Genomic DNA, 17,875 nt, shown 5'->3' with positions numbered 1-17,875 from the left:
GCTTTATCTTGAAAGAATGTAATACTTCATAAGTAAGAACCTTAAAACTTAAAGGGGCTGAGGGCCCATGCTTTTAAAAAAAATAATACTACAACAAATTTTCAATAGGCAGTAGCCCACAGCTTTATCTTCCAAAAGGTAATACTTGATATGTAATATCCTCAAAACTTAAAGCAGCTGAAGGCCGATGCTTTAAAACAATACAATAAATTTTCAACAGGCAGAAGGCCCAAGATTTATCTCCAGACAATGTAAGACTTGGCCAATTTAGAAAAACTTACTTTTAAATCGGCTGAAGGCCTTTGATTTTAAAAACACAAGAATACAAATTCCAACCATTGTCTATGAGCCATTAAAAATACGCAATTAAACGCCAACAAGAAAGGCAGTATAGGCAATGGTGATCAGAAGTTTCCCGGGGGCTCGGTCTGCCCTTGAAATCTTAACATTCGCTTAGGTGAGACAAGAAGTCGGCCCAACTGTACTCGATCCGCCGGCAACACAACCAAGAGAAAGTCAGGGACCCACCGACAAGACGACTTGCTAACCTCCAACCATTATACGAGAATTCCAAAGCCAAAACGTTACAGACATAGCCGCCCACAACCAAAAATACATTAAGCTGTCAAAAACTTCACACCATGTTGGACAGCGACAACAGGTGAGGAAAGGACACTGCCTGAATTTACGTCAGCGACCAGGGCAGGTAATCGCACTAACGGACACAAGACAGAAAATTCCGCTGGTGCACTTGAATTTCAAACCGACAAATATAGTTAATTCTGTGGTGTCACCGCCAGACACCACACTTGCTAGGTGGTAGCTTAAATCGGCCGCGGTCCATTAGTACATGTCGGACCCGCGTGTCGCCACTGTGTGATCGCAGACCGAGCGCCACCACATGGCAGGTCTAGAGAGACGTACGAGCACTCGCCCAGTTGTACGACGACATTGCTAGCGACTACACTGACGAAGCCTTTCTCTCATTTGCCGAGAGACAGTTAGAATAGCCTTCAGCTAAGTTAATGGCTACGACCTAGCAAGGCGCCATTTGTACCATTGCATGTATCTCAAGATAGTGTCACTTGTATCATCAAGAATGCTGTATAACAAAGGACGATATAAAAGTTAAGTGTTCTAGTAGCTACGTTCTTTTCTTTATCACATTCATTACGAATCCTGTTCCAGACTTAACGCCAGACGGCGTGAGTATACGCGTGCCCTTTCGGCTACTTCACTGTGGACTGGCTGCCTTAACAGTCCACTACAAATTCCACCACACGGAGGCTAAATCTTCACCACCTCGAACACTCGTCGTTGCTCCCAGGAATACAACCAACAGCGAACCACCAACCAAGGGGACAACGTGAACAGACGTGGCTTCGGTAATTAAATCACCACTCAACTTACTTGTCCTGGGTCGGAGAGCCACGAACCTCGTAGCACTTGGAACAGCCCCCACACGCTACAACACTGCATAGAGACCGCCAGCGCAGCCGGCCGACTGCACCGGGCGGAAACTTGCTTGCTGATCCGCTCCGACCGACCGACTGGCTGCACACCACCGAGCCATAACTAGAAACACCAGACCAATGATGGTGTAGGATGAAAATATCGATACACACCGATGCTGCCACACATAGAAAGAGGAAGAACCACAGCATAACCGCAATAACTGCAGGAAACCAAACGCAGAGTAACAGCCAAGTTTTAAAGCAACGCATAAGCCGGGGTCAGCACAACTCATTGACCTCTGAACATTTCTAGCCGAGTCGCAGTAGACAGGAGAAGCCACGAGTGAAATACAAACTCTCAAGTAACAAGCGTGCTTCTTGTCTTAGCACTTTGCAGGCAAACAGACAAGGGATTTCGAGCTCTTCACGGCAGTGGTAATAAGAATAGATAGGATGCCATGTGTCGAGTGAAAGAAAGCAAAAGGGAAAGTCTGTGGCGCACACCCCATCACCGGGCTACTGACCTGCCTACAGGTAGAGTACCAGCTTCCCTTGCCGCGGCACTAGTACGGACAGGGTAGAGCTCCCCCCCGTCCCCTCCATTCCCCTCATCACATCGACTTGAACCCCCGCGAAATATCCGCGGTCGTTATTCAATAACAATGGGTCTGTGGTCTGGAGCCTTCCTGGAGGGCCTGAAACGAGGCAAAATCCTCGCTGTGATCCGATATTGAACCGGAGGCCTTCAGGGGCGGAGTGCAGTGCTATGGGTAGAGTACGTTTATATATATGCTCATTAGGTCACTTTGTCACAATATTAATCATCCCTTCTCCTTATAAGCGTAAGTGAGTGTATGCCACTGTATGTTGCCTCTGTTGTAATATCTCATTGCCACCATCCCTTAAGCGAGCTATACGAACTTTCCAGGCTCGCTGCGAATTTTCCTGATGTCTTACACAGGAAATAACGCGACAGATTTAGTGATTAGATGGCCCAAAGGACAGTCCGTCAAAACCCGAACACAAATCAAGCTTGAAAACAGGAAGAAGATGTACTGAACTGTGAAAAAAAGAAGCAAAATAGAAATGGAGAACTGTTCAAGCTCAAGACGTGCAACATTTAGCGATCTTGGATTGCCATGCAGTCGTGGTTATGTCCTCACGGAGTTCGCCTGCGGAGGCGAACCACCCGTCTCCCCCATTCTTTTTTTTTTTCACAATCATAAACTATCCATCCAGTCTTTGACGCGTCTGTTCACTACATTCAACTTCGTCTCTGTGCCGTATTGCAACAACTGGTTGCAACAGCGAAGTCTGAGGTAGGGACCTCCAGACCTAAGTACCTCCTATCAGCTCTACACAACTACCACATGTTATGACTCTTGCGCTTTGTTAAATCTTGACTCTTGGATTCCTTTGTCGTGACATAGTTCACACCCGTTTATTTGTTGTTTTCATTTCTGTGAGAGGTCTGTGCCGCATCTCGCCTGCTCTAACTATTCATCTCATTTTATTCTTACCATATGTCTCACATGCTGTAACCAATGCATAGTACCACCATTGCCGAGACTACAGAAGTAGAACAGACACGTCAATGACCGGACGGAAAGTTCATAATTTTGTGAAAAAAAAGAAAGAGACAGCAAAAAGATTTGAACAAGGATCTCTTACTTTGCAGTCCACGACCGTGAGCAGACAACCACGACACCGGGGTTATTGCAATTTCTTCGATGTTGTCCATCTTAGACCTGGACCGTTCAGTGTTTCTACTTTGCTTATTTTTTCACAGTTCAATACACCTTCTTCCTGTTTTCGTGCTTGATCCGCAGTTTTTGACGGCCTGTTCACTGGGCTATTTTACGACTAAATCTGAGGGGAGTGCGATGGGGAGTTTCCCTTTTTATAACTTACTTAGAGATTTGGGTTTCTAGGATCTTGCATGTGGTTCACAGATGCGCAGTTCTATGGGCGTCCGTAATTAAAAGGATGACACAAATTTCAACAGAATATTGTTGACGCAGGAGTAAACATCATGTAAAATAAAAAAAAAAAAAAAAAATTGAAGAAAATTTTACCAATAGATGGCGCTGCAGGCGTCTTAACGTGAAAGAGTTCGGATACAATTGACAAATGAGTCACAATACGATGTCTATGGCTTGAGCTGCACTTCACACACCCCGCGCTGTTCATTGTGCATGACTCCCAAAAGTTCAGCAGCCAACCGTTGTTGTTAGGTAGCTCCATCCACCACGGCTAGGTCCTACCACATCGATTGGGAAAAATCGATTTTATCTGTCCTGAGGCCAAACACTCCACAAAAAGCAAAATGACATGTTTGTAATTGTCTTGAGACCAGCAAGGCATGTTCAGTATGCTTACCACTGTTTTCTTCCACAAGTTAAAATCGAGAAACAACATGTTTCACAAGAGATCTGAGTGTCTCGGGGCTCACGTGCGTTGTGCAGTGTGAACCTTCAGTTCAGCTATATTAATAACTGGAGCACTGAACACAACATCTTCCAGGTGACCCCACAGCCAGAAGTTACACTGATTAAGATCAGGTGATATGGACGGCAGGGTGTAGGGAAATGACGGCTGATTTCCGAAATGCCTCAGTAACAGCAGCTTTTCACTGGCTTTGCAATGTACGGACGAGGGCCATCTTGTATTAAAATGATCATACCCACACAGCCATGCTTTTGAATTGATGTAATGACTGGTGCGCAAATGACTCTCACAACTTTTACCAGTGATGGTACAGGTAGCACGACCCGCAGCACTCATTTCCTCGAAAAAATACGGCCGTACGGTAAAAGATGCCGTCAACCCGCACCCCATAGCCGCTTTCACAGAATGAAGTGGTGCCGGTTGAAACGCGTGCGGATTTCCCGTTGCCCATTTTCTGCAATTCTGGGTATTGATATGCCCTTTGAGATGGAAATGTGCTTTGCCTGTCCACAGAGTTTTGCACACCACCGCTCGACCACTCCTGCATTCTGTGACCACATCTTCGGTAGACATCGGATCAACAGTTTTCCTCCCTCTGCCGCACTGGACTTCGTAAGAACCTGTCTTTCTAAATTTTCTAATCATTTTCTCCACACGCTTGTCAGACATTGGAAAAATGAGTAGTGGCGCACAGTCACCGTTCCTGTTAAAGAGCTTTGCCAGCGGCAAGTGAGCCTTCAAAGAGACGGTCATGTTGGCGGTTTGGACGCAAACCGAGGGAAAGCCGTGTGTCGCGCATCTGTTGATGTGCATATTCTGAGGTTTACAGCGCCATTTTGTATGATTTCATGACGTTTCCCCCTGCATCAACAATATGCTGTTCAAATTTGACGTCATTTTGAGGAGTGGTTCTCTTCCTACAGCGTACGGAAACTGATACTTTAATTGTGAACACCCTGTACACCTACACCTACATGGATACTCTGCAAATCACATCAAGTGCCTGGCAGAGGGTTCATCGAACCACCTTCACAATTCTCCATTATTGCAGTCTCGTATAGCGCTCGGAAAGAATGAACACCTATATGTTTCTATACGAGCTCTGATTTCCCTTATCTTGGTGATCGGTCCTACCTATGTAGGTCGGTGTCAAAAAAACATTTTCGCATTCGGAGGAGAAAGTTGGTGATCGGAATTTCGTGAGAAGATTCCGTCGCAACGAAAAACGCCTTTCTTTTAATGATGTCCAGCCTAAATCCTGTATCATTTCTGTGACACTCTCTCCCATACTTCGCGATAATACAAAACGTGCTGCCCTTCTTTGAACTTTTTCGATGTACTCCGTCAGTCCCATACCGGACAGCAGTATTCTAAAAGAGGACGGACAGGCGTAGTGTAGGCAGTCTCCTTAGTAGGTCTGTTACATTTTCAAAGTGTCCTGCCAATGAAACGCAGTCTTTGGGTAGCCTTCCCCACAACATTTTCTATATGTTCCTTCCAATTGAAGTTGTTCGTAATTGTAATACCTAGCTATTTAGCTGAATTTACGGCTTTCAGATTAGACTGATTTATCGTGCAACCGAAGTTCCTTTTAGCACTCATGTGGATGACCTCACACTTTTCGTTATTCAGTGTCAACTGCCACTTTTCGCACCATTCAGACATCTTTTCTAAATCGTTTTGCAGTTTGTTTTGATCTTCTGATGATTTTATTAGTCAATAAACGACAGCGTCATCTGCAAATAACCGAAGACAGCTGCTCAGATTGTTTCCCAAATCGTTTATGTAGATAAGGTACAACAAAGGGCCTATAACATTACCTTGGGGAACGCCAGAATCCCTTCTGTTTTACTCGATCACTTTCCGTCAATTACTACGAACTGTCACCTCTCTGACAGAGAATCACAAATCCAGTCACATAACTGAGACGATATTCCATAAGCACGCAATTTCACTACGAGCCGCTTGTATGGTACAGTGTCAAAAGCCTTCCGAAAGTCCAGAAATACGGTATCGATCTGAAATCCCTTGTCAATAGCACTGAACACTTCATGTGAATAAAGAGCTAGTTGTGTTTCACAGGAACGATGTTTTCTAAACCCATGTCGACTGTGTTTCAATAGACACGCCATTCTAACAAATAAGTCTTCCATTCCCCTTCCCTCAAAATCAAATGTGTGTGAATTCCCAAGGGACCAAACTGCTGAGGTCATCGGTCCCTTACACATTACTTAAACTAACTTATGCTAAGAACAGCACACACACCCATGCCCAAGGGGTAACTCGAACCTCCGGCAGGAGGGGCCGCACAACCCGTGACATGCCGCCACAGACCGCGCGGCCACACCGCGCTGCTCCCCTTCCCTACCACTGAAACATTTAAGTATTCCATTGTCTTTCCCTGTTGCTGACACCACGTGTTCCTTTCTATGTCGCGTTATAATATTATCGGTATGTTCTTAAAAGACACGACAGGCTCAAGTACATAACTGTTAACAACGCAATAAGATACTATTGGTTTCCCTGTTGTTTATTTCAGTGTTGAGTGAAAAGAATTGTCTTCGCCTTCGCAACAGTTCAGCAGACGGCACTACTAGTAGGTGGCAGGTAGTGGAGACTCCAGCAGTTAGCGGCAAGTATTAAGCGGTCTCCAGACTGCGAATAGTATCAGTAATTTCAGTTGAACAATAATTTTGAACGGTTGTAGGTTAGGTTTAGAGGTTGCGCAATAATCTTGAAAAGATCTAAAACTTCAAAATATTTTTGTAATATACTGCGTTACTTGAGTAATACTGTACCGTATGTGCTCCGTATTGACAACTTCGTAGCCAGTCGCTCACGCGCTTCGTTGAAGTGTAATCTGTCTGATTGTGTTGTGTTTAAGGTAAGTCCAAAACACGAGGACATATAATTCATGTTAGAATACGTTGAAGTGTACACATCAATATTGACGTTATGGAACGTTCAGGCAGATGAAAACAAAAACCAGAAAATTAAGAATGATTCTTGTAAGATGTTGCTCACCAAACAGAGAGCGGTACGATTTAGCAATGAGGGAAGATATTCTTTAGAAAAAATAAGGAGGATTTAAAATCTTTCAAAAACAAAAACACAAAAACAGGGGTAACCATTAACGGTAATGTATCAAATGTTGAGCCAACAACATATAAAAAAATATCTGCTTATCATTTGGGGTTGGAACTTAAATAGTGCCTACTATCTATTCAGAACCGATACAAGAGTTACATGTTTGCACCTGTTACTGTCCTCCAGAGTAGTCACCAGCGTTGTGTTGAATCCGTTGCCAGCGATGCGGAAGGCGTAGTATACCGTTAGCAAAGCCTGTTCTGTTGATGGTGTGAATGGAGCGGTCTACTGTCTGTCGAATCTCTGTGGAACAGTTCTGAGGCGAATGCCACGAAGTGGTTCCTTCATCTTCGGAATCAAATCAAAGTCACAAGGACTTAAGTCCGGGGAGTATGGTGGATGGTACAGTACTTCCTTGTCCCATCGACCGAACAGAGTTGGTTCAAATGGTTCAAATGGCTCTGAGCACTATGGGACTTAACATCTATGGTCATCAGTCCCCTAGAACTTAGAACTACTTAAACCTAACTAACCTAAGGACATCACACAACACCTAGTCATCACGAGGCAGAGAAAATCCCTGACCCCGCCGGGAATCGAACCCGAACAGAATAGCTACAGCTTGCACTGTTTGCGCCCGCTCAGTGTCGTGCAAAATGATGGGTAGATTGTGCAGAAAGCGTCGCCGCTTCTATTCTGAAGCTGGTCGCAGGTGATACTCCAAAAACGAACAGTAATACTGTGCATTGACGGTCTGCCGTGGAGGAACGTAATGCGTTAGGATAACACCATCACAGTCGTACGCGAGAATCACCATTACGTTCACCATACTGGGGCTATGACGCACATTCGACTTTCGCGGCGACCCATAATGACGCCATTCTTAGGATTGGCGTTTCAGTTTTGGCTTTTACGATGTGGCCCATGTCTCGTCCAGTGTTGCGATTTTTTTTTTTTTTTGTTTTTGGTCATCAGTCTACTGACTGGTTTGATGCGTCCCGCCACGAATTCCTTTCCTGTGCTAACCTCTTCATCTCAGAGTAGCACTTGCAACCTACGTCCTCAATTATTTGCTTGACGTATTCCAATCTCTGTCTTCCTCTACAGTTTTTGCCCTCTACAGCTCCCTCTAGTACCATGGAAGTCATTCCCTCATGTCTTAGCAGATGTCCTATCATCCTGTCCCTTCTCCTTATCAGTGTTTTCCACATATTCCTTTCCTCTCCGATTCTGCGTAGAACCTCCTCATTCCTTACCTTATCAGTCCACCTAATTTTCAACATTCATCTGTAGCACCACATCTCAAATGCTTCGATTCTCTTCTGTTCCGGTTTTCCCACAGTCCATGTTTCACTACCATACAATGCTGTACTCCAGACGTACATCCTCAGAAATTTCTTCCTCAAATTAAGGCCGGTATTTGATATTAGTAGACTTCTCTTGGCCAGAAATGCCTTTTTTGCCATAGCGAGTCTGCTTTTGATGTCCTCCTTGCTCCGTCCGTCATTGGTTTTTTTACTGCCTAGGTAGCAGAATTCCTTAACTTCATTGACTTCGTGACCATCAATCCTGATGTTAAGTTTCTCGCTGTTCCCATTTCTACTACTTCTCATTACCTTCGTCTTTCTCCGATTTACTCTCAAACCATACTGTGTACTCATTATTCATTCCGTTCAGCAGATCATTTAATTCTTCTTCACTTTCACTCATGATAGCAACGTCATCAGAGAATCGTATCATTGATATCCTTTCACCTTGTATTTTAATTCCACTCCTGTACCTTTCTTTTATTTCCATCATTGCTTCCTCGATGTACAGATTGAAGAGTAGGGGCGAAAGGCTACAGCCTTGTCTTACACCCTTCTTAATACGAGCACTTCGTTCTTGATCGTCCACTCTTATTATTCCCTCTTGGTTGTTGTACATATTGTATATGACCCGTCTCTCCCTATAGCTTACCCCTACTTTTTTCAGAATCTCGAAGAGCTTGCACCATTTTATATTGACGAACGCTTTTTCCAGGTCGACAAATCCTATGAAAGTGTCTTGATTTTTCTTTAGCCTTGCTTCCATTATTAGCCGTAACGTCAGAATTGCCTCTCTCGTCCCTTTACTTTTCCTAAAGCCAAACTGATCGTCACCTAGCGCATTCTCAATTTTCTTTTCCATTCTTCTGTATATTATTCTTGTAAGCAGCTTCGATGCATGAGCTGTTAAGCTGATTGTGCGATAATTCTCGCACTTGTCAGCTCTTGCCGTCTTCGGAATTGTGTGGATGATGCTTTTCCGAAAGTCAGATGGTATGTCGCCAGACTCATATATTCTACAATATTCTACACACCAACGTGAATAGTCGTTTTGTTGCCACTTCCCCCAATGATTTTAGAAATTCTGATAGAATGTTATCTATCCATTGTGCCTTATTTGACCGTAAGTCCTCCAAAGCGCTCTTAAATTCCGATTCTAATACTGGATCCACTATCTCTTCTAAATCGACTCCTGTTTCTTCTTCTATCACATCAGACAAATCTTCACCCTCATAGAGGCTTTCAATGTATTCTTTCAACCTACCTGCTCTCTCCTCTGCATTTAACAGTGGAATTCCCGTTGCACTCTTAATGTTACCACCGTTGCTTTTAATGTCACCAAAGGTTGTTTTGACTTTCCTGTATGCTGAGTCTGTCCTTCCGACATTCATATCTTTTTCGACGTCTTCACATTTTTCCTGCAGACATTTCGTCTTAGCTTCCCTGCACTTCCTATTTATTTCATGCCTCAGCGACTTGTATTTCTGTATTCCTGATTTTCCCGGAACATGTTTGTACTTCCTCCTTTCATCAATCAACTGAAGTATTTCTTCTGTTACCCATGGTTTCTTCGCAGCTACCTTCTTTGTACCTATGTTTTCCTTCCCAACTTCTGTGATGGCCCTTTTTAGAGATGTCCATTCCTCTTTAACTGTACTGCCTACTGTGCTATTCCTTATTGCTGTATCTATAGCGTTAGAGAACTTCATACGTATCTCGTCATTCCTTAGCACTTCCGTATCCCACTTCTTTGCGTATTGATTCTTCCTGGCTAATGTCTTGAACTTCAGCCTACTCTTCGTCACTACTATATTGTGATCTGAGTCTATATCTGCTCCTGCGAACGCCTTACAATCCAGTATCTGATTTCGGAATCTCTGTCTGACCATGATGTAATCTAATTGAAATCTTCCCGTATCTCCCGGCCTTTTCCAAGTATACCTCCTCCTCTTGTGATTCTTGAACAGGGTATTCGCTATTACTAGCTGAAACTTGTTACAGAACTCAATTAGTCTTTCTCCTCTTTCATTCCTTGTCCCAAGCCCATATTCTCCTGTAACCTTTTCTTCTACTCCTTCCCCTACAACTGCATTCCAGTCGCCCATGACTATTAGATTTTCGTCCCGCTTTACATACTGCATTACCCTTTCAATATCCTCATACACTTTCTCTATCTGTTCATCTTCAGCTTGCGACGTCGGCATGTATACCTGAACTATCGATGTTGTGTTGGTCTGCTGTCGATTCTGATTAGAACAACCCGGTCACTGAACTGTTCACAGTAACACACCCTCTGCCCTACCTTCCTATTCATAACGAATCCTACACCTGTTATACCATTTTCTGCTGCTGTTGATATTACCCGATACTCATGTGACCAGAAATCCTTGTCTTCCTTCCACTTCACTTCACTGACCCCTACTATATCTAGATTGAGCCTTTGCATTTCCCTTTTCAGATTTTCTAGTTCCCCTACCACGTTCAAGCTTCTGACATTCCACGCCCCGACTCGTAGAACATCCTTTCGTTGATTATTCAATCTTTTTCTCATGGTAACCTCCCCCTTGGCAGTCCCCTCCCGGAGATCCGAATGGGGGACTATTCCGGAATCTTTTGCCAATGGAGAGATCATCATGACACTTCTTCAATTACAGGCCACATGTCCTGTGGATACACGTTACGTGTCTTTAATGCAGTGGTTTCCATTGACTTCTGCATCCTCATGTCGTTGATCATTGCTGATTCTTCCGCCTTTAGGGGCAATTTCCCACCCCTAGGACAAGAGAGTGCCCTGAACCTCTGTCCGCTCCTCCGCCCTCTTTGACAAGGCCGTTGGCAGAATGAAGCTGACTTCTTATGCCGGAAGTCTTCGGCCGCCAATGCTGATTATTTATCAAAATTTAGGCAGTGGCGGGGATCGAACCCGGGACCGAAGACGTTTTTGATTATGAATCAAAGACGCTACCCCTAGACCACGGCGTAAGAAAGCTTGTTCTTCGCGCTCATAGCTTTTTCCAAGTGCGTCTGAGTAGCGTCGTAACGTATCCATTTCTGCGGAACCCACATTGATGCAATTTTTCGCATACCTAGGATGCGAAGCGCAGTCGTATGCGGTAATCCGGTTTCGTGGGCGAGCTCATGAATCGTATGTCCGTGAGCTCACGAATCGTATGACCACTACCGCGGCAACTGCATGCACTTCTTCTTCAGAGACGCTAGGACGACCTGCCCGATGCATGTCTGCCACAGTTTGCCGACCTTCGTTGAGGCTTTCACCCAATGTACCACTGATCTGCGCGGCAATGCCGATTGCCCGCACGCTTCTTAAAGACCTAGATGCAACTGTCGTGCTGTACGATCTCTGGCACATTCAATCTTGATCCAACTCCGTTGTTCCTGTTTCCAAAACATAGTGACACCGTTACGTTAGATCGCTCGCTCACAAGTGACTGTGTTTCCCTCGAGTGTGCGCACGCCAATGAGGTGGGACGGGCGAGTCCATTTGCTCGGAGGTAAGGTAGGTATGTCAACAACGTGTGCTATCAGCGACAATAGTTGATTCCATTGCATAACAGTGTTGCCACTATTTAAGTTCCAACCTACGTAGTTCCACCTCATATTTCTCAATAAGTTTTTTGATTGAAATTTTGAATCTCCTTATACCAATTTTCAAAAATGGCTCTGAGCACTATGGGACTCAACTGCTGAGGTTATTAGTCCCCTAGAACTTAGAACTAGTTAAACCTAACTAACCTAAGGACATCACAAACATCCATGCCCGAGGCAGGATTAGGATTCGAACCTGCGACCGTAGCGGTCCTGCGGTTCCAGACTGCAACGCCTTTAACCGCACGGCATACCAATTTTATATCCACTTTTTTCTTCTACCTGAAAGGAAGCAATACAAATATGGCAACAGGAGCGTCTTCATCGTCTAAAATTTCTAACGACACTAAATATGTGAAAATTCTTACCACCGCTGATAGACCGCTCATAACAACAGACAACAGATGTTAGTTGAACTTCACTATTATACGTTTCGGGCACATCCCATTAATTTAATGTGTATTGAAATTCTTGTTGTTCACTTGGCACTAATAACTTACAATTGTGATTTTGCGCGTGCTGCATTGAATATGTTTAACATTATTTCATCAAATTTGTTACTTGTCATCTGATGATGGGATAAGCCCGAAACACGTAATTTAATAAATAAGTTCAACTAACACCTGTTGAACGTTGTTAGTGTTGTTAGCTATCTGTCAGCAGCGCAGTGGTTAGCACACTGGACTCACATTCGGGAGGACGACGGTTCAATCCCGCGTCCGGCCATCCTGATTTAGGTTTTCCGTGATTTCCCTAAATCGCTCCAGGCAAATGCCGGGATGGTTCCTTTGAAAGGGCACGGCCGACTTCCTTCCCTAATCCGATGAGACCGATGACCTCGCTGTTTAGGAGAAAGACGACAATCCGTTTGTGGAGACGGTGACTGACGTATTCTAAGGTATTACTTTTAATTTTTATTTTCGAATCAGTCAATTTTTTATTGTACAGCCATAATCGGTTTCGGTCTTATGGCGGAGCCCTATTTCATATCAATAAAAAGTGACAGAGTCTAAAATAAAAAAAGTTACCTTACATGTTAGTGGCGATTTGGGGTATAGAAAAGTGTGTGCCATGTAGGTTCTTCGACTCCTGACAGAGAAACATAAAAAACGAAGACTCTTCTCATTCGGTACAACAAGGATGCTTAGAAGTTTATGAACCACATTGTTATGGTGATAAGACCTTGGTTACACATAAAAGTCCAGAAAGGAAGCGCCAGTCAATGGAATGGCATACCCAACGAAACCAAAAAAGCCGAACGGGTTCTGAGTACCAGAAGGTTATATGTCACAGATTTTGGGGTCAAAAGGACGCCTTACTCGTTTACTTTATAGCTAGAGGAGAGACCATAAGGACAGCGGTCTGCAGTCAGATGCTTCGCCGACTACGCCGTGACGTGCAGAACAAATGACGTGAGTCGTTGTCCAGCAGCATCTCGTTTCTTCACGATAACGCACGCCTACATTCTCCTCCGTTTTCGAAGGATTTGCTTCGGCAGCTTAAGTGGGAAGTTTTTGAACATCCATCTAACAGCCCGGACTGGTATTCTAGTGATTACCATCTTATTCTCGAATTGAAAGGCTTTTTCGCCGAAAACCTCTATGCAAATGACAACGAACGATACCTACTGTTTCAGCTACTAGCAAGTAGCTGAATCTGCAGAAGGAATAGGGAAGCTTAAGTGCTTAAATGTTTAAATTTGAACTGCGACTACGTAGAAAAACAGCTGCAATATCGAAACATGTATTATTTCATTAACATGTATGTTCAGATGTGTGTGAAATCTTATGGGACTTAACTGCTAAGGTCATCAGTCCCTAAGCTTACACACTACTGAACCTAAATTATCCTAAGGACAAACACACACACCCATGCCCGAGGAAGGACTCGAACCTCCGCCGGCACCAGCCGCGCAGTCCACGACTGCAACGCCTTAGACCGCTCGGCTAATCCCGGCGCGGCATTAACATGAATAAATTTGTCTGGAGGAACAAACGTTCTTTACTTGACTCTCGTATTTGTACCATGTTTCACCTCTCTATTCTCAGTAATCTGAAAAGAACGTATTTATTGCCGCGCCCATCGTGTGGTAGCATACTAGGTTATTAGAGATTGTGTGTTCTATACATCCTTACACTAATTTTTTAACGCAGTACACACGTTCAGCGTATCGGGAGGAGAATAATGTACACTATGCGTGCGAACAAGTAATTAGCAGGCAGCTGAAGGCTAGCGTACTGTGTATCGTGTCCACATATCAGATGGTACTTTATGACAACCGCCAATTTGCGTGATTCTCAGCTTGACGCTTGAAGCAGAATGCAGTTCACAGTAATATGGATTCTACACGTCCTTGGCACGTGGCCAGAATGTGTTAACGCTTGATGTGTCGGCAACATATAAGGTATGTCAAACTTTTAGGTTATCCCGTAGGAACCAAGACCCTCATACCTAATATTTATTTGTGCGGGTGTGTCTAACATGTATACGGCTTTTATTGTAGTTTATTTTGTGCAGTCGATGCTTTAGGACTGCGCAAACACAGCTAGAGGTTGCAGAATTATTACTCCACCTTTGCTGAGCAAATACTGATCGAGGGCCACAGCTACCAACCACAGTCCCACGTTCTCATCTTAGCAAACAAACGCCGAAGTCGTAATCTACAGAAAGTCCTGGAAATCAACAAATATCAGTCCCACATCCCAGATTTAACATTAAATGAGCAAACACAGCTCAATGCTTCCTGTCTCCTAAACTCCACTTAATTCTACATTTTTCCAGTTCTTTCCACACTGTCTGTTCCACTCTATTCCTCAAAATTTCCTGAATTTATTTATTTAACTGTGATTCTCTATGTCCTCTGTACATTCTGTTGTTTCATATTATGTACATCTTCCCTACAGTGAGAGAAATTATTCATTCCTCTGATATACAATTTAGCTTTTGTATTATATGTTACTTGTGTCAGTTCTTTTATTCTGATTCTGTGTCGCCATTTGTATGTAATACCTTTTCGAGATATTCTTCAGTGCTCTTATACTGTATATATTTTATTTTATTGTGGTCGCTAATTTAATTTAAATTGCTATATATGCATTTCTTATGTTTAGCCTTAGAAGTTTTTCTGGTTCGTCCCCTTTATATTTATTAACTGTTTAACTTCATCATCTTTAATTTAAGAACCTCTCCCTATGTTTCAATGTTGTTCACGAACATTATACATTGTTTGACGACGGTAGTAAATACAGTTTAACGAAATAAATTAATAATCTAGGAAAAACAAAAATCGTGCTTTTAATTTATAATATATAATCGGAATACTTCTTTATGTATCACACTTCTATTCAGCCTAGATTATTGTGCTGAAGTCAGTTCAGTATTATTAAAATCGGCATTCTCACCAAAATAACGTTCATACTTCGAATTAAGTCGGGTGATGCTGAGGGAATTAGATTAGGAGATGAGACGCTTAAAGTAGTAAAGGAGTGTTGCTATTTGGGGAGCAAAATAACTGATGATGGTCGAAGTAGAGAGGATATAAAATGTAGACTGGCAATGGCAAGGAAAGAGTTTCTGAAGAAGAGAAATTTGTTAACATCGAGTATAGATTTAAGTGTCAGGAAGTCGTTTCTGAAAGTATTTGTATGGAGTGTAGCCATGTATGGAAGTGAAACATGGAAGATAACTAGTTTGGACAAGAAGAGTATAGAAGCTTTCGAAATGTGGTGCTACAGAAGAATGCTGAGGATTAGATGGGTAGATCACATAACTAATGAGGAGGTATTGAACAGAATTGGTGAGGAGTTTGTGGCACAACTTGACAAGAAGAAGGGACCGGTTGGTAGGACATATTCTGAGGCATCAAGGGATCACAAATTTAGCATTGGAGGGCAGCGTGGAGGGTAAAAATCGTGGAGGGAGACCAAGAGATGAATACACTAAGCAGATTCAGAAGGATGTAGGTTGCAGTAAGTAGTGGGAGATGAAGAAGCTTGCACAGGATAGAGTAGCATAGAGAGCTGCATCAAACCAGTCTCAGGACTGAAGAGCACAACAATAACAACGTTTTCAAATGAGTTTTATTTCTGCACATGTCACGGACCTAACTGTATAGAGCTGAACAATTTAATTAATACTTCCACCAGTAGTAGAGGCCCTAGTATGAATACTTGCACCATACATCCGACACCTTTGGAGACTCTCTCCCAATAGCCGTAACACCGATATCATTATGTTTTTGAACTGAATTTCGTGATCATCGCAAAGTGTCGTGGGTAGTCAGTTTAAGAATACACTGTGCAGTTACTATCACTAAGTTGTGGTTATTATAGATTTACATATCACTGTGGAGTCTTTTTATGATCACCGAGACATACGCTGAGTTTTGGGTTTCTAAACTGTTAACATTTTTAAATATGATTATTTTTGTGTCCTTAGTTATTCGGAGGTTGAGGATACTGCATACGCTACGATCATCACTTGCTTGTCTCAAAGGCCACCGCCAAGCAGGCCGCCCGCTACACAAGCCGCTGCTCTCTACAGCTACCCTGCAACCTTTGCTCTTCCAGTGAGTGACATTGAGACTAGTCGCTTTCCTGAAGGCAACTTTACTCAGTGCAATCAGTTTTAAAAAAAAAATATTGGAAAGGAACGCGTCGCTTTTGATGGAAACGTCACATCAAGATGGTGCAAAAAGTCGAGAATTAGGGGAGTAATGCTACCGAACACATGTCGTTAAAACACTGAAATTCTTCCTGTGACTTATGTTTGAAAAACATTGCTTATGAATTGCCAGTGGAGCCAGAGAATGTCTTAGCTGAAAGGCTACGTGTGGGGTATGAGACATCTTCCAGTAAGTGCGAGAGTCAGTTGTTCACACATTTCATGCTTGTAGAATGTAATTCTTCTTGTAATATTGTTTGGAGTGCTTACTTCTTCAAACATTTTATACAAATTTGCGATACTGCATCGAGTAACCAATTCGAATGCTGTTGCTCAACGTCAGTACTGCAGTTGGCTATTGCAGCCTGTGAGTGATGAAGAGATATGCTGCTTTCTTCTGATGAAACATGGCTGCATTTATTGATGTACATGGATTATCGCATTCACTTGTGAATACGGAGCAATTGGTACCCTAGACTATATTGTCTGACAGTGTGCCATTAGGCAAGTTATTACAGGCCAGGACAGAAATGTCTTTGGTATCACAGCAGTCTCTAACATAATAAGGAATGAGGAAATGCGGAATAAGCTGAACTCGGTGGCAGCTAAACTGTCAGCCTATGAACTGAAAACCTACATCATGGTTGACAGACAACCAAGAAGAGGCCACATCATTAGAACGAGACGCAGGTTGGCAGGACATCCACCGACATCCACCGACACCAACCTTCCAGTAGCAGTGAGGAGATAAGCCTCGGGGGTGGGGGGGACCAGGAAGAATTCCTGGGACCCTGGCAGTAAAAAAAAATGGCTCTGAGCACTATGGGACTTAACATCTATGGTCATCAGTCCCCTAGAACTTAGAACTACTTAAACCTAACGAACCTAAGGACAGCACACAACACACAGCCATCACGAGGCAGAGAAAATCCCTGACCCCGCCGGGAATCGAACCACCCTGGCAGTCAGTTACGAATCTGTACACATTGGGTGGCAAACAGCACAGCCCCTGCGAACCCTACGCTCTGCCTTAGAGAGCCTGGGGCTAACTATCCAGACAAACGAGAAATGTAGCTTGGTTCTGATACCAAGTGGGACAATGTAGCGTAGTGTAGTATTGTGTTATATAGTACTGTAGTTCAAATGGTTCAAATGGCTCTGAGCACTATGGGACTTAACATCTGTGGCCATTAGTCCCCTAGAACTTGGAACTACTTAAACCTAACTAACCTAAGGACATCACACACATTCGTGCCCGAGGCAGGATTCGAACCTGCGACCGTAGCGGTCGCGCGGCTCCGGACTGAGCGC

Source organism: Schistocerca nitens, chromosome 4, assembly GCF_023898315.1.
Source record: "Schistocerca nitens isolate TAMUIC-IGC-003100 chromosome 4, iqSchNite1.1, whole genome shotgun sequence".
NCBI classification, from domain to species: domain Eukaryota; kingdom Metazoa; phylum Arthropoda; class Insecta; order Orthoptera; family Acrididae; genus Schistocerca; species Schistocerca nitens.
This window is presented reverse-complemented; position numbering follows the sequence as displayed.